The sequence below is a fragment of the Pogona vitticeps genome, chromosome 2 (assembly GCF_051106095.1).
Source record: "Pogona vitticeps strain Pit_001003342236 chromosome 2, PviZW2.1, whole genome shotgun sequence".
In the NCBI taxonomy this organism is placed as follows: Eukaryota; Metazoa; Chordata; class Lepidosauria; order Squamata; family Agamidae; genus Pogona; species Pogona vitticeps.
In genome coordinates this window covers 67,175,578-67,201,456 of record NC_135784.1, presented here as the reverse complement: position 1 = coordinate 67,201,456, position 25,879 = coordinate 67,175,578, and the positions used below count along the sequence as shown (strand labels likewise).

Here is a 25,879-nt window from a genome sequence, read left to right as displayed (position 1 = left end):
GCTTGGGGGCACTTCATAATGCAAGGGATATTGAATTTGGTGGCACCTGCAACAGTGCAGGAGGATTGTAGTGAGATTCCTGAAATTTGACAGACAACAGGAAGGAGGGTCAGTGGCAGGCGACCAAAAGTCAGATATTGCATTGCAGGGCTTTCTTCTGGGACAGGGACAGGGTCTCCAGGACCATTGCCAGGCAGTTGGTAGTCACTGAATTCTTCGGAAAACTGCATGAGCATCCAGAACCCTGTGGAACTTTTTTATTTATTTGCAGGGTCCTGGAGGGTTGGCCGAGGTTGGTGCCTCCCCAACTGGAATTGCACTACCAATTCCAGCTAGATTAGTCAAATCGTACATTCACAGGACATGATGACATCTGACTTGCAGAAGATAAGGGGATGGAAAGAAAAAAAACATGTTGTTTAAGCTGAAAAGGTTACTGTAATTTCTCATCTCTAGATAGTTATACAGTATAGACTTTCTTCATTGATGCAGGACTTTGTATTTTTGTCAGTGCTTTCAAAGTATTCTGATGGCAAAGAGCACTCTTAAAACTTTTTTTGACAGGAGGGAGAATTTCATTCATATTCCAAGTAACTATCCAGATCCTAAGAAAAGCCACAGAACACCTGACAAATCATCCTTAACTCATACCATGGTGGAAAGAAAGAAACCATAGTGGTGTAGAAACTATTTATTTATTTATTTATTTATTTATTTATTTATTTATTTATTTATTTATTTATTTATTTATTTATTTATTTATTTATTTATTTATTTATTTATTTATACCCTGCCCATCTAGACTGGGTCTACTCTGGGTGGCAAAACTATGTGGATTGTTATCCTGAAGTCTACACGGCTTCACTTTTGTGGATTGGTATCCCTGATGTTATTCAAAAGTTATGTAAAGAAAAAGATATTTTAAGTTGAAGCAAGTATGGCTGCCTAGATTACAAGCACATTTCCAGGACAGATATTCCCATTCTCATACCTAATAATAGTAACTTAAATTTACCAAAATTCACTTTCAGTTTCCTCTACCATGTGTTTTGGTGCCCATGCTTTACTTACTGAATCATTCTGAAAAGATCCCATCCAGGATGCCTTTTCTCAGTACCCACCTGCCCAGGATTTAGAATTAGCCAAGGAAGATGTAATCTGGTCCCCCAGAGTAGTGCAGGCAAGCTTTTAAGTGACAACTGTCTAGGGAAATCTCTCTGTGTGTCTCTCTTGAAATGTGTAATTATATATATATATAATTTTATATATAATTTTAATTATTTCAAAATTGTTTTTAATCCTGGCTAGTATTTAATTCTTTTTATGACTCCAACAATAATAGTTTAAAATATATTGTTTTGTACAGCATTTTAAATTGTCATTGTTGTATGATTTTAATTGTTGTGAGCCACCTTGGGTCCCCTATGGAGGGGAAAGGTGACATATTAAATAAATAAATAAACAATTTGAGGAAACTGAGATGGAGGCAAAGTACTGTGCATGCACGACATACCAAATTTAGGTGCAGCAATGGACACAAACAATTAGATGTCTCAGGTGAAAACATAGTGGTAGCATTACAGGCAGAGATCATATATTGTGGGTGGTGGCGGTGGTCTTTCTTTTTTCTCTATATATGCTGTTCTAATTACCTTTTGGACTTGACAGTTTTGAACTGAAATCATGCTGACTGAACCGCTTTGACTTGGAGGCAATTCCATTTCCTGTGTCTCTTCCTATTCTCCTTCTTATGAGAAACGTCTGTAGTACTCATATTGCTGATTATGTTTGCACATGGAAAGAAGCCAAGGTAAGTTACCCCCTTTCAGTTTGTTGGCACACAGCAAACAAGCAAGCAAAGCCCTTCCCTACTTTCCAAAATAAGGCCAAAAGCTGTTTTTCCATTTTGCCCATCTGGAGACAGGAAGACAGCATTGTACCTATGTACCTCCTTTCTGGCATACAGTACATTGGAAATAAGTGACTTGATCTTCTTCTAGAAAACTTGGAGCTTTAATCATAGAATCATAGAATAATGAAGTTGGAAGGGGCCGATAAGGACATTGAGCCCAACCCCCTCCTCAATATAGCAATCAAGATCAAAGTAGAACCCAATTTTCTTCTTGAATGCCTTCAGCATTGAAGCACTCACCACCTCCCAAGGTAATTGGTTCCATTGTTGTACAGGATTGTAACAGCAAGAACATCAACAGGGCTACCCAGAACCAATGAGTAATGCAACAAGATGAAAAAGTCACATTCTATGTGCCTTTAAAGATTTCCCCCCCCCAAAAAAAAAAAACAAAGTCCTAAGCCCCAGGTGAAGCTGAAGATGAAACACTCCAGTGATATTTCTAAGCTACATCCTCAGGGCTATATTCATGGCTATTGGCCAGGCTGGCTGTGGGATTTTTGGAGCAATAGTCCAGAATCACAGAATCATTTAATCATCAAATGATGGAATTGGAAGGGGCCACTGAGACTAACCCCTGCTCAATGTAAGAATCTAAATCAAAGCAGATCTGACAGGTGATTGTTCAATTTTCTCTTGAATCACCTCCCAAAGTAATTGTACTGCTCTAAACAATTAGATTTTTTCTGATATTCAAAATCTGGCTTCCTGTAACTTGAGCCTATTATTATGTGTCCTGCACTCTCGGGAGATCAAGACCAGATCTGTCCCCTCCTCTGTATGATTGCCTTTCAAGTATTTGAAAAGTGCTGTCATGTCTTCCCTCAGTCTTCTTTTCTCAATGCTAAACATGCTCAATTCCTTCAGTCTTTCCTCATGGGCCTGAGTTCCAGTCCCCTGATCACCCTTGTTGCCCTTTTATGAATCTGTTCCAATTCAGACCAGTCAGCCTGACATCAATTCCAGAGCAGATTATAAATGTGTCAGGTGGAGACACAGTTGGTAAAAGAATCATGCTCAGAGAGTGCTTGTCAATGGCTCCTTCTCAAACTGGGAGAGGTAACAAATTAGGTACCTTTAGTTCCCAGGTTCCTCTTTTTTGCCCCTTTTGAAGAGTCATAGACTGTCTCTTGGTAAAAGACAGACCCGAAATAGGAATTGTGCACTTCTGCCTTTTCTTTGGCATCTGTTCTCATTATTTCATCCCCACTGAGTAGCTGAGCCACTGCTTATTTTTGCTACACAAGCACTTCATGAATGATTTTTTTGTGTGTTTTTTGTTGTGTCTCTTGCTAACCTCATTTTATCCTCAGCTTTGGCCTTCCTACTCCCTACCATTCTTTGCTACTTGACTGTACTCTTCATTTGTAGCCTGACTTTTCACTTCCTGTATGTCTTTTTTTTCTGTTCAGGTCCTCTCTGAGCATTTTTTTTTCTTGTTACACCCTGATTACAGGAATCACCCAATCTCCCGAAGGAACAAAAATCTAATCCCACAGCTACAAATACTGAACAATCCCACACACTACACCAGAACACAGAGAGGGCTGTAGCTCCTGTCCTCTGAAGATGCTGGTTACAGAGACTGGTGAAACGTTAGGAAGAACTACCTCAAGAACACAGTCAAACAGCCCAAAAAACCTACAACCACCATCGGATCTCGGCTGTGAAAAGCCTTCAATACTACATTTCCTCCATAGACTTTGGCTGAGAAAGCTGTGTGAACTTTTCTCTTTTACAGAAAATACTTTTCGGTGTGTCAACTACATGCTTAGAACGGAATAATGCTTTTCACTTTGTATTTTCTCATTATAAAAATTCTGATGCTCTCTAATGTATTTTTAAAAAGCTTTTGAAGCTTTTAAATTTATATTGCTTTTTACTTTTAAATGAAATATTATAAAGACGCATTCTTTACCTTATTAGGCTATAAGCCATTATTATTAATTTTTATTCTTGAAAGGGTCTGTACAGTTAGTGAAGATGCTCCTGTATTTCAACACTCATATGTTTTATATTCAAATAAAACTTAAATTCATTTTTCATATTTTAGAGTATTTGTGCCTACAGCTTAGTTTGTAGTTGTAAGGATGATTTTTGCAAAATAAAGCAACATGCAAGTCACTTCTCAAAACTTACATTTATGTAATACATGTTTTTCATATGGAAAGTAGAAGTCATGGATATAAGTAGAACTTGTACAGAATTAACAGCTTCTGGAGTGGCCTGGAATTATTACAAGAATGAAGACATTTATAATGATATACCCAGATGAATTTAGAGAGGCTTATTGTCACTTATTATTTGGTTTAATTCTGGTATTACACCTTTACTGGGATAATGTCAGTTATTATGAATCATAGAATCTTTTCTCTTTATCTGGGAGGACTATAAATCTTTGTAGACTCCTGAGGGAGTCATTTATCCAGATCAGGATCAGATGAAGTCAAGAATAGCCACTCCTCTATTTTCTTCCTCCACTTTTTATCAGCTACATAAGCCAGGAATTTCTTGGAAAGGCCAAATTCGGCAGAATTTGCCTCCCAACAGATACTGTATCAGGATAAACGAAACATCCAATTACTCCTACATTGTTTCCTTTTGAACTTCTTGAAATTTGTTTTGCACAGGTTTCATTTGCATCTTCTTCTTGATTAGGTGGTTGGTAGTAGACTCCAATTACCACATTCCTTTTGTTTTTACCCCAATTATATTGATTCGAATGCTCTCAATGGGACAACCAAAGTCATCCTTATGTATTTCTGTGCAGGAATATGTGTTTTTGACATATACTGTTACTCCATCTCCCTTTCTTTTCTTTCTGTCTTTTTTGAACAATTTATTTATTTCAGTTGCCATATTCCAGTCATGGGCGTTATCCCATCAAGTTTCAGTTATCCCTATCAAGTCATATTTATTCTCCTGAATCACGATCTCCAGTTCTTCTTGTTTGTTTCCCATAGTCCTGACATTCATATATAAACACCAGAAATTGTGTGATTTGTGGCCCACTTTCCTTTCTACATTTTAATGAACATTATTATTGTTTCCCATTAGAGCTGCTTGGTCTGTTCCTCTGATTGGGCTGCTTGGTCTCTTCCTCTTTATTGTACATAATGATACATCTATCTTTTCCTCTAAGCTTGTGTCTCCCTTCCTCAGTTTAAAACCCTCCTGATGGTTCTTCATGCTGTGGCCAAACACATTCTTCTCAGTTCTTTTGAGGTGCAACCCATCACTTCCAGCAATTCATCTTCCATAAAGCATAACCCATTGTCCCAGAATCCGAATACCTCACATCAGCACCACCTTCATAGCTAGTCATTCAACCAGAATATTTTCTTCTCCCTTTCTCTTTATCTTCTGAGTACTGGCATGGTGGTTGAGAAGACGATCTGGACCCAAATGCGCTTCAAAGTCTGCTGTGATTTATTCCAGGGATGTTGGCAAATCTTTGGGGCCAAGTCTCAAGTCCAAGTCCGGGTTTTTGGTACTCAGTCCTGAGTCCCCAGACCCCAAGTCTGAGTCCCTATTAAAAACAAGCTTTTTTCCCCAGGGAGGGTGACTGGCCTCTGTGTCATTAAGCAAGTCTGAGTCGTTGGAGGGAAAACCTGAGTCAAGTCCAAGTCAAATCACCCATGTGACTTAAGTCTGACTTGACAATGAGTCCTGTGACCCAAGTCCCCATCCCTGATTTCTTCATTGGTCCTCTTGGATGTGTTGTTTGTTCCCACATGGATCAGAAGAAAGGGATATGCTTCTGTGGGTTTTATGAATGAAGGCATATCCTTCTGTCACTTCCCTAATCCATTCTCCAAGGAGACAGCATACCTGGCAGATCTGTGGATCTTCCCAGCGTATTTTAATTTCAATCCCACACAGTAGTAGGGCATCTCCTACTACAGTGGGGTCTTGACTTAAGAACGGCTTGAGTTAAGAACATTTTGACTTAAGAACCGCTCTCATAGGAAAATATTGACTTGACTTACATACTTAGATTTGAGTTAAGAACTGAAAAAAACCATGTGGGAGGCAGGGAAAGTGCAAAATTTGAACTTTCAGTTAACTGTTGGCCAGTGAAAAGGGTGCCTGTCTGCTTCCTCACTCCTCCCAGCATTTAGAGAGTGGATTGGGAGACAGTCTTCAGACTGCCTGGTACTGCCTGGACTGTATTTTCCCTACCTTCCCTGAACATTTCCTGACCTAAGAAAAAAAGAAACAAAATATCCCCCTCTAGTGGTCGAAGGCAGAATAGCAGCTTCCCATTAGTTTCTATGGACGGAAAAGAGCAGCTACGGATCAAATGGTTTTCAATGCATTCCTATGGGAAATGCAGATTTGACCTGAGAACTTTTTGACTTGAGAACCGCCTTCCAATATGGATTAAGTTCTCAAGTCAAGCCCCCACTGTACAACTTCTGTCTTTTTTTAAATAGGGTGTTGATTCAATGACTCTCTTTGACTGAGCTTCAGCCTCTCTCATGGCCTCTCATGGGGTCTCCTGGATAACATCCTGTGCATGCTTCTTCAAGACTCCGCTTCAAGAATCTGAAAGTAGTTTTGCATTTGCACTGGTGAAGAGTGTCTTCTCTTTTCTTTGCTTCTAAATGTCACGATTTTCCTTTTTTTTTTCTCCACAGTGTTCTCTCCCCAGCATCCTTCTCCTCTGCTTTGTTTTGCTGTTCTTTCCCCTCCAGTGCCTCCCTTGACTGCTACTGCTCAAGAGTTCTGTCTATGCAGGGAACAACAGCCACTCTTTGTGGCCTTCATAGAGCTCATGAAAGCCTTTGATTTGGTTAGCAGGGACGGCCTTTTTAAAATACTTCCCAAGACTGGATGTCCACCTCGACTCCTTAATGTCATCAGGTCCTTTCATGGGGAAATGAGGGGCACTGTAGTTTTTGGTGGCTCGACATCAGATCCCTCTGACATCCAAAGCAGAGTGAAACAGGGCTGTGTCCTCGCACCAACCCTTTTTGGGATCTTTTTTGCTGTCATGCTGAAGCAGGCCTTTGGAACTGCAACAGAAGGTGTCTATCTCTGGACTAGATCAGATGGAAAGCTCTTTAATCTCTCTAGATTAAGAATGAAGACCAAAGTCCAGCTGAAATGCATGCGGGACTTCCTCTTCGCCGATGATGCAGCCATTGTTGCCCACTCTGGTAAAGACCTCCAACAACTCATGAATCATTTTAGCAAGGCATGCCAAGACTTTGGGCTAACAATCAGCCTGAAGAAAACACAAGTCATAGGCTAGGGCGAGGACTCACCTCCTTCTATTACCATCTCCACGCAAGAATTGGAGGTTGTTCATGACTTTGTTTACCTTGGCTCAACGATCTCTGACACTCTCTCCCTAGATGTCGAGCTGGATAAACGCTTTGGCAAGTCAGCTATCATGTTTTCTAGACTCACAAAGAGAGTATGGCTCAGTAAGAAGCTCACAGCATATACCAAGATCCAGGTCTATAGAGCCTGTGTCCTGAGCACACTCCTGTACTGCAATGAGTCCTAGACCCTTTATGCACAACAGGAGAAGAAGCTGAACACCTTCCATATGCATTGCCTCTGACACATTTTTGGTATCACCTGGCAGGACAAAGTTCCAAATAGAGTAGTCCTAGAATGAGCTGGAATTTTTAGCATGTATACATTAGTGAAACAGTGATGTCTACTTTGGTTTGGGCATGTTGTGAGAATAGCTGATGTCAGATTCCAAAAGATCTCCTGTATGGAGAATTAGTGCAGGGAAATCACTCCAAAGGGAGACCACAGCTGCGATACAAGGATATCTGCAAGCAGGATCTGAAGGCCTTAGGAATGGACCTCAATAGATGGGAAACCCTGACATCTGCGCATTCAGCCTGGAGGCAGGTGTTGCATCACGGCCTCTCCCAATTTGAAGAGACACTTGTCCAGCAGGTCAAGGCAAAGAAGCAGTCCCGAAACCAGCAAAATCAGGGAGCTGGACAAAGGATAGATTGTACTGTATTTGTCTTCAGTGTGGAAGGGATTGTCACTCTCGAATTGGCCTTCTCAGCCGCACTAGACGCTGTCCCAAGTGCTCCATACAGAGCACATTCCCATAGTCTCTCTCTCATAGTCTCTCGAGACTGAAGGATGCCTAATCATACATATAGCCAGCTTTTCTTATATTCATATTTTAGTACTTGGCAAAAAGACAGATGCACACCTCAATATGAGCAAAATGATCCAGATATCTAAACACAACACATTCCTGAGCTGTCTTGCTTGGGTGCTCTTATCACTAAATGGTTAGCCTTGAATTTTTGCCTAGAACATTTGAGGTAAACAAGTTAAACTTTCCCAAACAACCTTCTGTCCCATAGATAATGCAGTGAGGGAGAAGCGAATGAAGCTAATTTCTAGTAGTTTATAACTGAGGACTAAGCATTGCACATACACAGAGTGTTGGTACATATCGCTAACCCTCCTCGCCATAACAAAGGTTGTCTTCAATGACTTTCCTACTGGGATGATCTTTGCCTTTTTCTAGACAATTTCAGTTTTGTGAGTATATTTAAATGAATTATACATTTCCTGTTTTTATCTGTTGTTTCAGTTCCTTTCATTGTGTTGAATTCTACTATTTTAATAGCATAAAAATGTAGCCCTTGTTCTGCAAGTCATGAACATGGCTGTTAATGATAGGATCTTTTTGAAGTGATTAATTCATAGCATTGACATTAATCAGAAACAACCTGACATCAATTAATGCTCATATCAATATTTTATAAGGCTAAATCTCATTTTATCTGCATCTAAAAGAGACCCATTGAAATGAATGCAACCTTTAGTTATTAGTAGCAAAAATTAACTTTATCTCAAAGGGCCTATTCTAGTTAGAACTAACTTTGGATTTGACCTCTTTCAGACTGCTATCTCACAATATGTACATATATACATATGTAAAATATACACATTCACATCCCTTGCACACTTTGAAAGTACATTCATATGGCCATACTTTAATATTATGCAAATATACATGTTTGTATTTTAACATTGATATATTAATACAGAAACAGGACATCACCTATTTATGTGTTATCACATCTACAAGTGATCTAGACAGATTTGTTCATCCCTAGTAACCAAGTCCAACCTTTTGTGATGTAACTAGAGACAGGGCCGAATCGCCATTTGTGATCCATCAAAGTTGATGACTCACGAATCATGAAGCTCCCCCTATGAACCAATAAAGCACGAATTTATTTGTCAATTCATGGGGGGGTTAGACACCCCCCACTGCTGCTCTGCCACCCCCCCACTGCCCCGCCACCCTAGGCAGAATGGGAAAGCCATAGGAAAAGCCATTTTTATTTGTCCTATGGGGGACAAATAAAATGGGAAAATATTCATCCCTTCGTATTCATTGGGTCTCTGGAACTGGCAAATATGAATATTTAATGAATCAGCGATTTCTCACAAATATTGCAATCTGTTTTTTTATTCGTCCCCATGTCTAGATGTAACCATTAGCTTTCCAGTGTAGCCTAATTTGTGTCATCCTGCAAGGGAGCCAAACAAGTGGGCACCTTCTTACTGTCTTCCCTGAGGCTCAGTGATCAGAACGAGCTTTAGCTGTTTGATGGACAAGGTTTCCACAGCTGACTAGGAAGCAGACTTTTTCTATCTGACCAGTTTTATAAGCCTTGGAAGTGCCCAGGCTCCTCACTAGCCTTCTCTGAGTTCTGTATGCTTTCCCTGTCTTTTCATGAACTTTGGTATGAGATCGTGCCAGTACATGCCAGAAGAAAAAGGTCATATCAGGTTGACACTGACTGTAAACTTAGTGTGATTGTTTTTGTTTGCCACAACTTTGTTGGGTGGGTTTGGCCACAAGGATTGATTGATTGCAAGGGATAATGGGGCCTACACGCTCGTATCCCTAATTTTGAGATACCCTCAACTTATAAAACTTACCTTTCTTTCGCCTGCAACCCCTGTGAATCCTCATGAGCCTTGTCTATATTCATGGTAGGGTGTGGGGGTGGGGTGGGGATTCTAGGAGTTGCAATCCAAGTAATACATTTCAAGGATTTTGCAACATATTTGTGGAGTAGGATGATCATTGGAGAAAAGGGAGCTCAAGTTGAGATGGCTTATCAGTGTTATAAAAAATTCTAGTTTGTTTAGCTCTGGCAGGAACTACCACTGATACGCACCAGACAAAAGAAGGTTGGAAAATAGAAATGAAATGACTGGGGCCTATTTCTAAGTTGGAGGCATTCAGGGTGGGGCTGCCAATATGTTTAGGACTGAAATACTTTCTGATCTGCATAGGAACATGAACCTTGATCAACTAAGATGGAAGCCTGAAAGAAAGAAAAACATACTATATTTTTTTAAATTTAAAGCAACACGCCTTTTTCATTCAAAATGCATTACTGCCATCCTCCATGGTCAGGCATCAAAGGAAAACCTACATAAGAATCCGTCTCGTCCTTTGTGGAAATGACTTCTGGGCATAAGGTGCTGTATCCTGCTTTATGGGCATCAACAAGGTGCTGTCTTGCTTCTTTTCTACTGTCAGTACAAAGTCAGCTCAGCACACAATCATATAAGCTTGCTGAACCGTAAACATATCAATGGATAATAGAGCTGTATTAGCTCAGCAGAGCACAGCCGTGCTTCTTTTAGAAACACTGTATATTTGTCTTACGTGTGGACACAATTTGCGACTACATTAATTGTACAAAAGACAGTGGGAGATGCGTGGAGTTTTAAAATCTCAAAGTAAAGGATTCTGTCAAGTAGATGGGAAAAAGCTAAGTCATTCAATGAACTTCCCAGAGAATTAGCCAGGTTAGTCCATTACAGCAAAACCAATAAAGAGTCTTGCAACACCTTTAAGACTTACAGGCTTTATTTGGCACAAGATTTATTTGGCACAAGTGTGTGACTGTGGATTAATGTCTGCATTTTCTATAAAGGTTTTGAGTGGCCAGGCCAGAACTAGTGTACTCTTGTCTTCCTACCTCCCATCTCCACTCCCTGCCTTTTAATTTCTTCTTCCTTGTAGGTGTGGTGGTACAAATATTATGGCTTGATAGACTATGCATCATTTCCAGAATGCTGCCGGTTTGCAGAAGTAGAAGTTCCCCCTCTCTCACTCTTTCTATGAATATTTAAGGTTTACCATATCATCAGAACCAACAGCACCATATGGTCCCCCCCAAGTCATAGTCGTCTGCATTTTCCCAGCCACTGGAGTGATGTTTTTCACTGTGATGTCCACTAAGCCATTTGACACATTTTGGAAATAATTCCTCGAAGCAGCCTTCTGTAGCCATGGGAATAAGAAAAGTAGGAAAAAGAAACATCTTAGAACATTTTTCCAGGGAAAAGAAGTATTTAACACTTGTCATTCTTCAGTATTCAGTTTCTTCTCATTGTAGATATCTTTGGTCTATAATACAGCACCCTGTTTATAAGCCCTTATATAATCAGGGAGAGCAGTTCTGGGTGCCAAGGACAGGGGATGGGGGTGGGGGGAAAACTGAACCCGCTGTTGTGTCATATAATATACAATCCAATTTCCCAAAAGACATATTCAGCGTGGAAGGGATTGTCACTCTTGAATTGGCCTTCTCAGCCACACAAGACCTCTATTCAGAGCATGTTACCATAGTCACTCGAGGCCGAAGGATGCCTTATAATATTCCCCCATAAGGGTGGGTCCTGTTTTCATGATGACTCACTCTCGTATGGCTTCCAAGTCCCCAGGTTTTCTGTAACATTGTAAGGTGCCAAAGGATGCTACTGCTGATTTTAATTTATCTCTTCATCACTCTGAAGCTTCCCTGGCTGCACTCATGGCCGGATCTAGAAAAGCCCTGTTTAAGGAGTTATCCTTATTCTAACAGAAGGTTGAGAAGTGGAGGCAAAGAGAAATGACTAGGTGCCACAGAGAGGGTATGGTGTAAGACAAAACACACCTGGCCATCTAATAAGTAAAGGAAACATAAGAATCCTAAACCTCACCCAAATTTTTCTGCAATTTGTTTCCAAAGAATTTTTTTTTCTATGACATTACAACAGAATGGGTGAAACATCTCATAAGAGAAATGTTTATGAGAGAATATTTTTGGCCCAGCATTGGGCAAGATGTCTACTTTAAAAGAAAGGAGAGGCTTTATTGATTTTTAGAACATCCTGGATTCTACTCATAAACCATGATGTCACCCTCTTTGGATTTCTGCATACCTTTCCTAATCTGGGAACATTTTTCCCCAAATGTCTATTATAGTGATTTTAAATAGCCACCAAGCTTCCTGTGTAAATCTTGTAGTACAGCAATGATCTTAAACTACAATACACCACATCCCACAAGCAACCCATAAGAACTAAATATTAAATCATATTTTATCCATGTATAGTTAACACAAGCACTCTTGAAGTCAAACTGCAAAGAAAGTCTTGATTTAAAATAACTAATTCCATATACATTTCATTTTATTTTATTGAGGATTGGCCTTCAAGGAGAACATTTCTGGCTGTTTAACATAAACTGATTTATCCTGAAATAAAAGTGAGAACACAAAACCAATGTGTTGCTATTACATTTTCATTGTTAGATTGGTTTTATCTTATAGAGTCATATGAGTGCTTCCTTTGTTATGGGTTGTGAAGTTTCACCTGGATCAGAGGATTGTGAATTATTGAACATTATGGTGGGGTGTCACTTCCCCTTCTGGTTTCCAAACGGTGTCACCTCAGATCTCCATTTCTCCCAAGGTCGGTACTGGCTCAGGGAATCTCCATGAGAGAAAGAAAGTGAGTACAGAAAGAGCAAGGGGCAGGGGCAGGAAGTGTTGAAAAGAAGGAAGGGCAGAGCTTTGCCCTGAAAGAGCTAACAGAATCTCTCTACAGTTTTGTAATATCTACTGCCCAGCCAACAAAGCAGGAAAAGGAAGGTATGAGAGTAAGAAATGTTGAAAGCAGGAAGAGGTGGAGCACATTGTGACTATTTCTAAGTATCTTATGAAAAGTAAACAAATTATTTTCATTATCATCTGCATAAGTGGCACAGGAGTCACATATAATAACTTAAATGTAAATCATTGCCTATCTCACATGTGAAAAGAAAACACAACCACAACACAACAAAAAACTGCTGCACATTATTTATCTTTGTCTGTAGGATGGCTGGATAAATTTTGACAGCTTCCGCCAGTTTCTACATTTGTGACACCAGTTTTCTTTTTTGCACAAAGTAAGTTGCAGAAATTAAGAACGTTGTGAAAATTCCATACATAAACTTCAGTAGTTGCTCACTCTTTGCATGGATTTTGAAAATGTGAAGAATCATACCAGTTATTAGTCAACGAGACCTTCTGTCTTGCTCTGTCCACAGATGTGTGCCCACGTGCTTTCTTTTGCAAAGGCAGAATTTATCAAAGGCATTTTTCCACAAATTGCCTGTTTCCTTGATATCTACAAAAACATTTTGCCTTCTTGTGCTGGAGAGAAGAGTGATTGCCTCATTCTTGTTCTGAAGAAAAGAAATCTCATTGGAAGCTCCTGAATGCTTGACAGGGTGTCTTGATGTGTTACTCATTATGTGTTACTCATCAAGAATGTGTCATTTAGTGTGATTTCTTCCTATACCTAATAATAAATATCCAAAGAAATAAAGCGTACTCACAATCATTGCTTGAGTGAATATATTCCCTCTTACATCTAGTTCTAGGTAAATCTAGATCACCAAAAGCAATTTGTAATAATGACTTAAACATTATATCAAATAAAAGATTCCAAAGGGAGAGGATCAGGCTATAATAAAGAAACCATGTCAAAAAGGATTTATGGCCATTTTTTCCCCTGTGGCTTTGCTCTTGCTTTAATCCTCATAGCTTTGGTCAGATGTCTGTAGCGAGAATGAGTAAAACTGCATTACACCATAGTAAAACAAAAATAAAGCCATTTTTAAATAAACCCAAAACTTGTATGCTACCAGGATAAAGACTGACCCTTCAGACAGGGTCGAAATATTTTTATTTTTATTTTTAGGTTGGAGGCAGTGGACAAAGCTGAATATCTGGCAACCAGCTGTTCTCCCATTATTTTAAGGAACCCATATGAATTGATTTCCTTTACCATATGCTTTCTATCGCTGCTGTTAGAGACCAGGCACAATTATGTCACAAAGATTAAAGATGCAGCAGCTACCTACTGCACTAAAGGGACTCGAGGAAAAGCAGTGGAGGCTTTGAACAATATCATGGGATGTCTTGAATCCTTATAACCTTTGCAAATGTGACTTTAATAAGAACAAATGCCTTGGTGCACTTCAGACTAAAAACCAAGCACAAAACTCTGCACAGCCATGTCCATGACCTTGACTCTTGTCCTGTCTTGGATTGTAAAGAAGGGCTAGCCAAGAAAGAGCCTTATGCCAGGTGTATATATATATTTTTTAGTTCTGCAATTTCTCATTCTCTGTGTTAGTGAGTCTGGTTCTGCCTGTTGCTTTCCTTTATCCTTGAAAGTATCTATAAGACAGACCAAAACACTGTTATTTGGTGTAGTAAGTTGTAAATAGAGTGGCCCATTGAATCATTGGGGATGTAGTGAGTTGACTCCTCCATCAGTTCCATTGACTCAAATGAACCTATTGTAACTGAACTGACTTGTCAGATCCCCATTGCTTATTCTAGTGCCATTTACTGTGCTGAATAATATGATTTTGGTCATTCAAGGACAATGGACACCTTCTCAGAAGATATGGGGGGGATCATACTTTTGAAAGCATCCTATATAGCTTTTCCTTGCCTATGAAAATCTAACCCATCAAGACAATGTTTAGTTAGGATTTTCCCTAGGAAAGAGAAGGTGGAGGTGAGTGTTTACTTAACAGAAGATGAGAAATTACATCTATGGAATGCTTCTTTAAAAGTGGATTTACTCAATTTCCACCTGCCACAACCAAATATGGAATAGAATGCCATTTCCATACAATTCTCAGCTAATGATGTTTTTGGTGGAACAAAGGAAAAAAAGAAAACTATGTTCAATGATTTGTATATTTGAAAAATGTGCAAATAAAATTGTGTGTAGCTCTTAGTTGTACATGAATGCATTCTGGTCAATGTGTCCATATAAAAATGCATATATTTGAAAAACATCCGGCAAAAATGGGTATGAATTTCTGTGCAGAAAATTAAAAATTGCATGGCAAATCGGAACACAGTAAGCTTGGTGAAGGAAAAATGAGGAATTCTGTTATTGAAATAAAAAAAGACCATCTCTATTTGTAAATAAAGAATTGAACTCTCACAGCTTCTGAATGAGAAACAAATCTTAGGGTGAATAGTACTACAGGGGGAGTGTATTTTTGCGCATGAGGCATCTTTAAAGCCTCAGTAGCTATTTCCAGCCACTTACAGCTGTTGCCAGATTTTAATTAGTATCTGTAATTTGCTGGTTCCTTTCCCAGCACTTGCCTGCCTCACTTCTGTGACATCACAAGGACCCATACCCTAGTCTCCACTTTTGGATCTGCTAATTGTAGGCATTATTATTAGATGTTTCTAATTTCAGAACCCTTTAACCTGTAAGGACATTCTGTTTTAGATCTCAAAGTAACTGCTGTGGTGAAAAGAAATTATAAAGATTTAAGAGAAAGGGAGGGAGATAAAGATCTAATTGTGTTGTATTTTGTTAAACAAAATGGAAATGCTGCCAGTATTTTTCCAGGTTACTTGTTCTATAAGACGGACAACAGGTTAAGATAATTCAGGTATAATTATTTTTGACCACAAATTTATTGATAGCTGGATCAGATTTCTCTTATTTGCAGATTTAACCAATTAATCGACAAAACCAAGCCTTCTTGAGCTGTGCAAAGAGAAACACCCTTCAGAGCTTGAAATGCACTGAACAGAACTACCAATTTTCACAACAGTTTGCCGTGATCTCCTCCACCCCCTGATATAATTGTTTTTTTATATGTTCCCATGTGATTCAACAGAAAGTAAATGGTTTGTGCATAAAAGGTCTGGAGATGAAAGCCCCACATCTGCAGGGAAAGCTGGCAATGAACCCCTGCGTGAAACCCTGGATTCTGGGGCCAGTCACTGTAAGCAATACTGAGCAAGATGGGCCAGCGGTTTGGCTTCACATGAGGTAAGCTCCTATCAACTGCATTCCTGCATTGTCACCACCCTGGCCTGGTGCTTTCCAGATGTTTTTGAGTACACTGTTCCTCAGACTCAGCCAGCATGACTTATTTTCAAGAATCATGAGAGATCCAAAACACCTAGAGGCCCATGGACTTGGAGAAGGATCCTTCGTACCTTTTATATATTCATCCCCCTATCTCTTACATATCTGCACTTTCTTCAGCATTCAACAACCCAGAAATAATGGGTAGCAGCCTGTAGCATAAAAAAGCCTGTAGAAATAAAAAAGTAAAAAAAACACAAAAGCTCAGCTCCGTAGGAGAAACCCTCAAGTTAATCTAGTGGATTACCTCTGCTTTTTTAACCCTGCTATTGGGTGCAAAGTGCAACAGTTCTTGATATGCACTTTCTCACAGCGATTAAAACTGTGAAATATAAAACAAGCATTCATTGACAGGTTCTACTTCCCTTTTTTGCCCATTTACATACACTTAGTAACAACTGCTCTGCTAGTAAGTAGGGATGAAGTAGGACTGCAATACAATTGAATAGGTTTCTCTTGGAGGTGGAATGGGTGCATTTGGAGGAGGGGGGGAAATTGGAGCAGAATTGCTCTCAGCTCTGCTGACCTTTCCACTATGACCTTTAGCAAATGGGCATTGGATAAAAAAGCACAGGAAGGTATTCAGATTAAAGGTACCAGTTTGGAAGCCACCATCGTTGCTACAAACTCAGGGCCAAACAAAACAGTGAAGGGCAAATATTTAGGCAATGTCAGTCATCTGGCCAATGTGTGTATCAACACACTAGGATGGAAATCCCCATAAAGCTCTGTGGGAGGTTCTGCTTTGATCCTGGCAGCACCTGCCGCAGTCTGCTGGTGCTTTTTCTTGCTAGGATCCCTGTCAGGAGAAGCTCACCTGGGGCTTTAACAGCTCCTTATTTGAAGCGGCTGGGTGGGCACAAGGCCGGAAGAGGGATATGGGTGGCTGTGAAACAAAGAACTGAAAGAAAGCAAGGACAAGGGGAGAGAGCAGAACGGTAATGTGTATGGGCTGGCAAATGAAGAGTCTCTTCTTGCCAGAAATATCCGCCTGGAAGCGCAGATGTGTTAACAACAGTCCACAGCACTGGTAAACTATTCAGGGGTTCTTTTTCCCTTTTGAAATGCCCCCTCCCCCCTGGCTCAGTTTGCTTTGGTTGAATATCTACTGTATCATCAAGTTTGCTCGCATGGTATTTGAAACCCTCCTGCTTGTCCACTGAGGCCTTCAGCCAGCAGAAATATTCCACATCTGCCACAACCTTGCTTTCTTGGCTTGCACAAACATGAGCCTCCGAGATGACTCTGTGATGTTGTTTTAAGCACCTGACATATTCCATCTATCTTCTTTATTTTTAATTATTTCTAGTCTATAGGGTGACCTAATCAAACAAGCTTCTGTCTGAAGTCAGGGGCTCTTTTTTTGTTCTTTAATCTGTTCTTGCTATATAAGTCTCCTCTTCTTTCCTCCTATGTTATCAAAGTATTTTCTTTAACAAGCCCATCAACTAAAACAAAGTCTGCATTCTTGAATTCTAAATCACACATAAACTTTAAAGATGCTGTTTGTTCAGCGTTGACAGAAGCAGTCGGCTGCCCTAATTTACCTTCCCTGTATGTTTTTATTAGAATTGTGAGAGCATGCAAAACCCAAGTGGGAGGACAAGTTTTGTACTTTTTCTTTCTTTCTTTCTTTCTTTCTTTCTTTCTTTCTTTCTTTCTTTCTTTCTTTCTTTCTTTCTTTCTTTCTTTCTTTCTTTCTTTCTTAATGAAACTCTTCCCTGCTGTTGACATGCATAACCTTCTCTATGATCTGTTTTACTGGGCAAGTGATGCACCATCCTATGACATTTCTAGTACCACAACTGGGAAAGTTCTGTCCACAAATAGCCACGGGGGTATTGATGTTTGGAATGGAAAAGAACGCTGAGGTAAACTCAAAGCTGCTGACAGGAAAGTTAACCTCATCTGTCACTCCAGTAGAACCAGGTCTGGCAGAGGACAGATTAATATTACAGGGCATTAGTGGAGCATGATTATTGCACCGTTTAGTCAGCAGCTTCACATTTGGCATGACTTCATTCAGTGGGAGAGTGTGCCCCTCCATGAATGCATTTGAGAAAGATAGTGAATGGACTGTGCTATGCAGTAATGTCTCTCAGCGTTCTCTATTTGCAGGCCAGGAAATTGCAGGATCTGCTCCAGAGGTGGGACTGACCGTTAACAATAGTGGTAAGCCCAACTTGGTTCTTTTTTTCCTTACCAATCTTTCTTTTTCGCACCATCACCGCAAGTGTCAAGAACAGTAACTGCTCATAGGAGATGGAAATTCTTATTTCAGGGCCATGAACTGCCAGTTGATCCAAAGCTTTTGTGTGTGTGTATGTGTGTGTGTGTGTGTGTGTGATCATTGCAAACTCATACTCCTCCCTTCGGAGAGCAATTTGTCTGAAGTTCCACCTTTCTCCCTTTCCATTTTTCTTCTTGTCACATGAAAAGACACAAGTAAGACCAGATGATTACATATCTTGCCCCATGCCAGTCCATCCTCCTCCTGAGCACTGGAGTCATATAATTAACCACAGCCTTTATCCACAGCCACCCTAATATTCTTGTTCCTCCTTCCCTAACTTACCTCACATTTCACTTGCCCCATAATTATTCTTGCACAGCTGGCAGCAAACCAAGTGGTGGCAAGTGACGTAAGCTGTGCTGTTGCCCCAGACACTCAAGCAACTATTTCACTTGGGCTAATGGGCAGACCAGCTGTATCTCTGATTGATTGGTCTCATTTCCAGCAAGGGAATAACCTGATGAGGGTTGTCCTTTTATTTCCTGTCATAGTGTTTGCTTTGATCTTTCCTGGTTGACTGTCTGCCATAAGCTGCAGCAGCATGCCAGATCACAACCTAAACGTTTAAACCCATATGGCTGTTTCACTCAATGTTGTGCCTTCCTTCTGCTGTCTTTGTCTAACTATCCTCTCTTACAGTTAAGAACTCAACCTGGGACTTTGCACAATTGCACCCACGTTTATTCCTTTCTCTCAACCCTTCACCCGGGCTCTTTCTCTCTCCCTTTCTCTATCTCCAGAAATGATTCTCTGACTCCCTGTTTTCCTTCAGGTACCGGAAAAATATCCTTCCATTGTTCAGTTACAAATAGCTTCAGCATCATTCTCCTTAAAAATCACTTTAGCAAGTTCTGGTATGAGGTGGTGCACAGTGCTGGACTTAAAACTGGAAAGATCAAGAGTCTGAGCCGACTCTGGGTGGCTCAGCCTAACTTAGCTCACAGTGTTGCTGTGAAGACACAACATGAGGATAAGACTACCATGTACGATGCCCTGAGTACATTTTAAAAAAGCTGGGATAAAATAGCATTATTTAGAATAATGCATATTTTATAATAACTAGCTGTCCAACAGTGTGATTGTCTGATTTTGCTATGAAGTATATGAAGCATATGTTCAGTGAGTTGTCTCTTTGCTAGAGGGGATAAAAATGGGAGAAGCTTCCCCATGAATGCAACCTATCTTTGTGTGGCACGGCAAGAAGACTTTTGGAAATGGGTGTTTTTGTAGGCACTTGTTTCGTGGAGGTGGGCTGCTGAGCCTTTGTGCCATAAATGTTTCTGTCAATCATCTTGAATAAATTGGAAAACTGGTATATTTAAACATCTGAATAACTGATCATGAAAAAAATGGCAAGTCTTCATAGATATGCCCCCCAAAACAGCAAAACATATTGATCACTTATGTGGATTTCTATATCTACAAAATAATACCAACCCTTTTCCCTGTCAATACGTCACTAGAAACCCACCTAAGCAAGAGGTAATATCTGCTTCAGCTTCACACCAATTGATCAAACCTTCCTCTCTTCAGATGGAGGCTTCTCTTTCTCTTCTCCTACCTGAGAGAAATGCATCTTGATAGATGGGAAAGAGGAAACCTGAAATAAGGGCAGAATAACTGTGAGATGAAATGGAAATCAAAGTTCATTTGGCCATCATTGCTTGAATAGTGTTGCTACCTGGCCAGAGCAGGGTACAAAGCTGTTAATTTCTTTTGGACATCCCAAATATGTCATACGTGGCTTTGATGTGGGCTGGTACAACAGTGTAACTTTTTCCATCAGATCCCCAAAGTTGAAGATATCACTCTGGGTAAGATGTCTGCATAGGTTGGAGAAGTTACAATAGTAATCCAAAAAAAGTAATTTTACTCAGCATGAATCCCACCATACATGTTAAACAAGAAGCAGGGGAAACTGTTCTATGCCTCTAAATCTAGTTCATGCTTCCTTTTTGTGTCTTTATAAGATAGAAACTGGCTCTACAAGACATCCATTTTTAAAATTGCCTGTTGAATTTCTGTGATCCATAGCAGGTCAATAAAAATGCATGATTTAGATTTATTCTAATGAATACCAACTAGAGCCCACTTTTGATTGTTTGAGTCAATAAAGATTGACTGAAACAATCAATGTGATTGGGAGGAGTAGCGATGGTTCCATTACTATTTCCAAATTCAGTGCTTGAATTCTGGCGAGGAATTTATGGCTGAAATAGTCTTGAAAATTGAGCTTTTAATAAGTATATGTGAGAGGGATCATCTGTCAGATCTGGGACGGTGTCTGCTGAGACCAGCTGTGCTAATGACATTGTAAATATTGGGCAACTGTTGTGAATTGTCCAAACCTCAATCAAAAGAGATTTTTCCCCAACAAACACTGTATGAGAATAATCACTGCCACCTTTACAAAATCAGGATTAAATATCTGGAATGTTCTATGCTTCTCCTTCCAGTAAGTGGTTAGGAACATAAACTAACTCTTGTAAATGAAAGCACAAGCCAAATCAGTGACATTCATAGATGCTAGTGCAAATGAAGAATCAAATATTTCAGCAGGAAGCCAAGTCAGAAAGCTTCAGATACAGGCAGACAAAACAAATTTAACCAAGATGGGCATTATTTCATGTAGCCTGAGGATCCCTGTTTGGGGAATGTTGTGGTTTGCTCCTCTCCCTAGCTTTCTCTCTGTCTGTCCCTCTTTTTATTTCAGCAGCTGGGTTTCAGATATTTAAAAAAATAGACCTTCCTTTGCTCTAAAATGGAAGGCTCATTTCCCATTCCCATTCTAGGAGGGTGTATCATATATTCCACTGGTTCTTAACCTTGGGTTACTCAGGAGTTTTGGACTGCAACTCCCAGAAGCCTTCACCACCAGCTGTCCTGACTGGGGTTTCTGGGAGTTGCAGTTCAAAAGCATCCGAGTAACAAAGGTTAAGAACCACTGATATATTCAACAACGTGTTCATAAAGAACAACATTTGAACTTATCCTAGTTAGAGATGGGAATATTAGTATTCATCTATAAATACGAATATCCCTATTCCAGCTGCAACTAATACAGGTCTGGCCGTTAGAACCAGCCTGTGCACTCACATGCCGCCACGACACCAGCATCCCACTCTTCCTGCCAATTGCAGAAGTAGCTCCTATGTCTCCTTGCTTAGCTGGCCATTCCAGGCAGGGGGCGGGATGACGATTTTGGAGTTGCACACATTACAGAATTAAAAAAAGAACTCTTTAATTAGCAGCAATCTGCCTCTGCTAATAACATCACTCCCATTGTGCAGAAAGAACTATGCAACAGGATATAGTCTAATGAGTTAACCAAGCAACATATTTCTCGAACAAGTTACTTTTGAAGAAGGCAAGGATGTTATATTCCAAAGCAATTTAGCTAAATTATTTTATTGGTGTAATGAGTAATAATTTCTGGTTAATTTTAAAATTATTTCAGGCTTTTAGAACTGTTCTGAAAGCAATTTTATGCATTGTTTTACCAATTCTGAGGGATTTTTTTTAAAAGTACCATATTTTGCCGTGTATAAAATGCCCCCATGTATAACCCCCTTTCTAACCCCAAATTAAGAAATCTTAACTTAGCTTTGAGTATTCAGCCTCTGGGCTCAGAACGCTCAGGCATTACAAGTCCCTGTTGCATCTGAGCCTACAGATTCCACCTCCAATGAGGTGTGTTCCAATTGGTTTGTTCGGCATCAGCCGACATCAGTTACATAAGGCTTATGATTGGAGGAAGCTAAGCCCCCTGCCTGTAGGAAGTTAAGCCTCGTGATTCAAGGAAGCCTGTTTACAGAGGCAAGGTAGGCGCAACCTTGTTCTCTCCTCAGCTTATTTACATGTATAAGATGCCCCTCAATTTTTCGTGTAATGATTTTAGGGAAAAGTAGTGTCTTATACACAGAAAAATACAGTAATTAAAATGTAGTGAATAATGAATAAAAGAGAAATAACACAAGCGGGAAACATAGTTGCCAATACCATAGATAAGGATCACAGAAGGGGCATATTTTTTTTAAATTTTACACAACACTCCCCAGGCCCTTTTGAGTTGATAGGGCTCATTTGTGAAACATTTGGCTGAGTTCAGTCCAGATGCAGCTGGTTGTCCTAAAAGGGAATCTAACTCATGCTGTTCAAATCTGAACAGTGGACAGCATCTGTATGGTAGCCAGTTGCTGGAGAAGATGCCTGGCTAGAAGTCCAAATGAAAAGACATCTTCCTCAAACCAGGGACGACCTTCAGTATTGAACAGAGCCACATGGCCCACATCTGTAGGACTGAATGTCACCAGGAGCATAGTTCCAAGTTGCCACCATATGAAGAGCTGCTGGGATGGAGCAGGAATGTTGCCTGCATAGGAGCAGGTGGGTTGTTGGCCTTCATATGATCAGGTCTTGGGCACTGGAGAGTCAGGTGGCCTTGGTGGTTTTGTTGTGGACCCTACTTGGGTTAGTTTCAGTTGACCTATGCGTCTCCTCATGGGTTCTTAAACCATAGCCTGGATTTAAGCAGGTAGACATTTAAGCAGGGTGAATGTAGTAAGCATATAAGAAGAGACCCTACTAACTGCCTTGAACCTCCAAAAGGCCTTGCCAGTGGTATAGTTCTTGCCTTTCTTTCAGGCATTGGACCTATTCCCCCCAGCATGTCAGGAGACTCAGGTCCTCTCCTTTCAATACTTTCCTGGGGCTGGAGAGTGATTTTCTGGGCAGGGACTTCAAGCTGCCCTTCTTTCCAGCTGCTCCAATGAACCCCTTCCTCCGCATCTATGTGGCTTTCCTCTCCCTCTCCTATGGGGAGCTTGTGGGCACCCTCCTGAGGCTTAGCGCCTGGCACGTGCCCTCTCCCAAGTGCAGCACTGGCCACTTTGGTCTCTCCTCTCCCTTCCCCTTACACAGCTACTTTGTCTTTTGGTGATGGGCAAGTGGCTGCTCACATGGAATGCAAAGCCAATGTTGTTACAGGTCTTTCAGCAGCTGAGAACCAGGCTACCCTTTCAAGAGTGGCAGCTGCACTTGGGGTAGTCATGTGGAGGGTGGTGCTGCTCTGCTATAATTAATGTTACTGAATTGCTGCTTCAAATCAACAGGTCATCTTAGCATATAGATTCTAAGATGCTTTAAAACATGTATAAGCACCAGGCTCCCTTTAAATGGGGCTGGTACTAGGCTAAGGAAACATGCTTAAGACTGCATAGGATGAGTATCATCTTGTAAGATTTGGGGGTGGAGAGGCACAGAATAAATGTTGATGTTCCTTAACAGTTGGCGACAAAACTAAAAACATCACAGAGAAATGGCCCAAGGTGGCTAAGTGATGGTTAGAAAGGAAGTCTCTTTCCATCCCTCCAATTCTATTGTTTGATTATTTGTTTATTCTGGACTGTTGCTCCAAGAATCCCACAGCCATGCTCTCCAATAGTCATGACAATAGTCTTGAAGATGCAGCTCAGAAACACCACTGGAGTGTTTCATCTGCAACTTCACCTGGGATTTGTTTTTCTGAAAAATACCTTTAAAGGCACACAGAATGTGAATTTTTAACCTTGTTGCATTGCTCTTTGGTTCTGAGCATCCCAGTTGACATTCCTATTATTGCTTTGATACCAGATGTAATTAATTGCACTGGACATTATGGTATCATCCGGGGGGGGGCAGAAATAGCCTTGTCGAGGCTATTTTGGCATTGGGAAGATTAATGGCATTGGCCAATGCTGCCGGAGTGTTGTTGTTATTACGGCCTCTGTGTCAGCAACATGTTCTTTAATACAAAGCTTCAACACAGAGTCTCTTGGAGACATCCTGGATCAAAACATTGGCATTTGATCCTCAGTAGATTCTCTAGCCTTCCTAGTATTATGATCACACACAGTTATTAGGGTGCTGATTGTAATACTGATCATTCCCTGGTGTGTAGCAGAGTAAAACTGTGAATAAAGAGATTGCATCACACAAAAAGGAAGGAAGACCACGTATTGACATCAGCGAGACTCAAGATCAAAGAAAAGTGGAAGAATTTGCCCAAGCGCTTGAGGAAACCCTTCCAGGCCCGGCTGTTGCAAATGCACCTGAACGATCGGAACATTTCATGAATGCTGTTTATAATACCACCTTGTCCACCTTTGGCAAGAAGACCAAAATGATGGCAGACTGGCTTGAAGCCCATTCGGAGGAGTTGATGCCAGCTATTGAGGAAAAGAGTAGAGCTCTATTTATTTATTTATTTATTTATTTATTTATTTATTTATTTATTTAGTTAGTTAGTTATTTATTTATTTATTTATTTATTTATTTATTTATTTATTTATTTATTTATTTATTTATTTATTTATTTATTTATATCCCGTCTATCTGGTCAGTTAAGACCACTCTAGCAGCATACAAACCCTTTCCTAGTGAGTACAACCTGCAGGTTCTTTGAGTTGCTCGTAGCAAAGTCCAACAGGCTGCCAGGAGATGTTGCAATAATTATTGGCTTCAGCTCTGTTCTGAGATACAGATAGCAGTGGACACAGGTAACATCAAGAGAATGTATGACGGTATCAAGCGGGCTTTAGGTTCAATACAGAAGAAATCTGCTCCCTTGAAGTCTGCTACAGGTGTGATCATCCAGGACCGAGCACAGCAGATGGAACGCTGAGTGCAGCACTACTCTGAGCTGTATTCCAGAGAGAATGTAGTAACCGAAGAGGCATTAAATAACATTGAGTGCCTGCCTGTCTTGGAAGAGTTGGACAGCGAACCAACTTTAGCATAAATAAAAGTGGCCTTGAATTCCCTCGCCACCGGCAAGGCACCTCGGAAGGATAACATCCCTGCTGAAGTGCTGTAAAGAGATCATCACCACCAAGCTGTCTGAAATCTTTTGTTTTTGCTGGAGGGAAGGTGGACTATCACAGGACATGAAGGATGCAAACATCGTCATATTGTATAAGAACAAAGGAGACAGGGGAAACTACTAATAACTACCATGGCATCTCTCTTCTCAGCATTGTAAGGAAGCTACTTGCCCGTGCTGTACTGCAGGGACTCCTGGTGCTTGCAGAATCACAGTATGGATTTCAAGCTAATAGAGCCACCATTGACATGGTATTTTCCTTCAGACAGTTGCAGGAGAAATGTAGGGAACAATAACAACCACTCTTCGTGGCCTTCATAGATCTTACAAAGGCCTTTGATTTGGTCAGTGGGGATGGCCTTTTTAAAATACTTCCTAAGATTGGATGTCCACCTCGACTCCTTAACATTACCAGGTCCTTTCATGAGGAAATGAAGGGCACTGTAGTTTTTGATGGCTCAACATCAGATCCATTTGACATCCGAAGCAAAGTGAAACAGGACTGTGTCCTCGCACCAACTGTGTTTGGGATCATTTTGCTATCATAAGAAATTTAAAGACATAA

The 25,879-nt window shown here is 40.4% G+C and overlaps 1 long non-coding RNA gene across 1 annotated transcript; it reads left to right on the top strand.

The window, feature by feature from the left end:
• The first annotated feature begins 1,668 nt into the window (after positions 1-1,668).
• Positions 1,669-3,959, top strand: LOC140704115 (uncharacterized). Its single transcript, XR_012083239.2, has 2 exons — positions 1,669-1,810; positions 3,369-3,959. It is a non-coding gene; the product is annotated as an uncharacterized LOC140704115 (long non-coding RNA).
• The last annotated feature ends 21,920 nt before the right edge of the window (positions 3,960-25,879 follow it).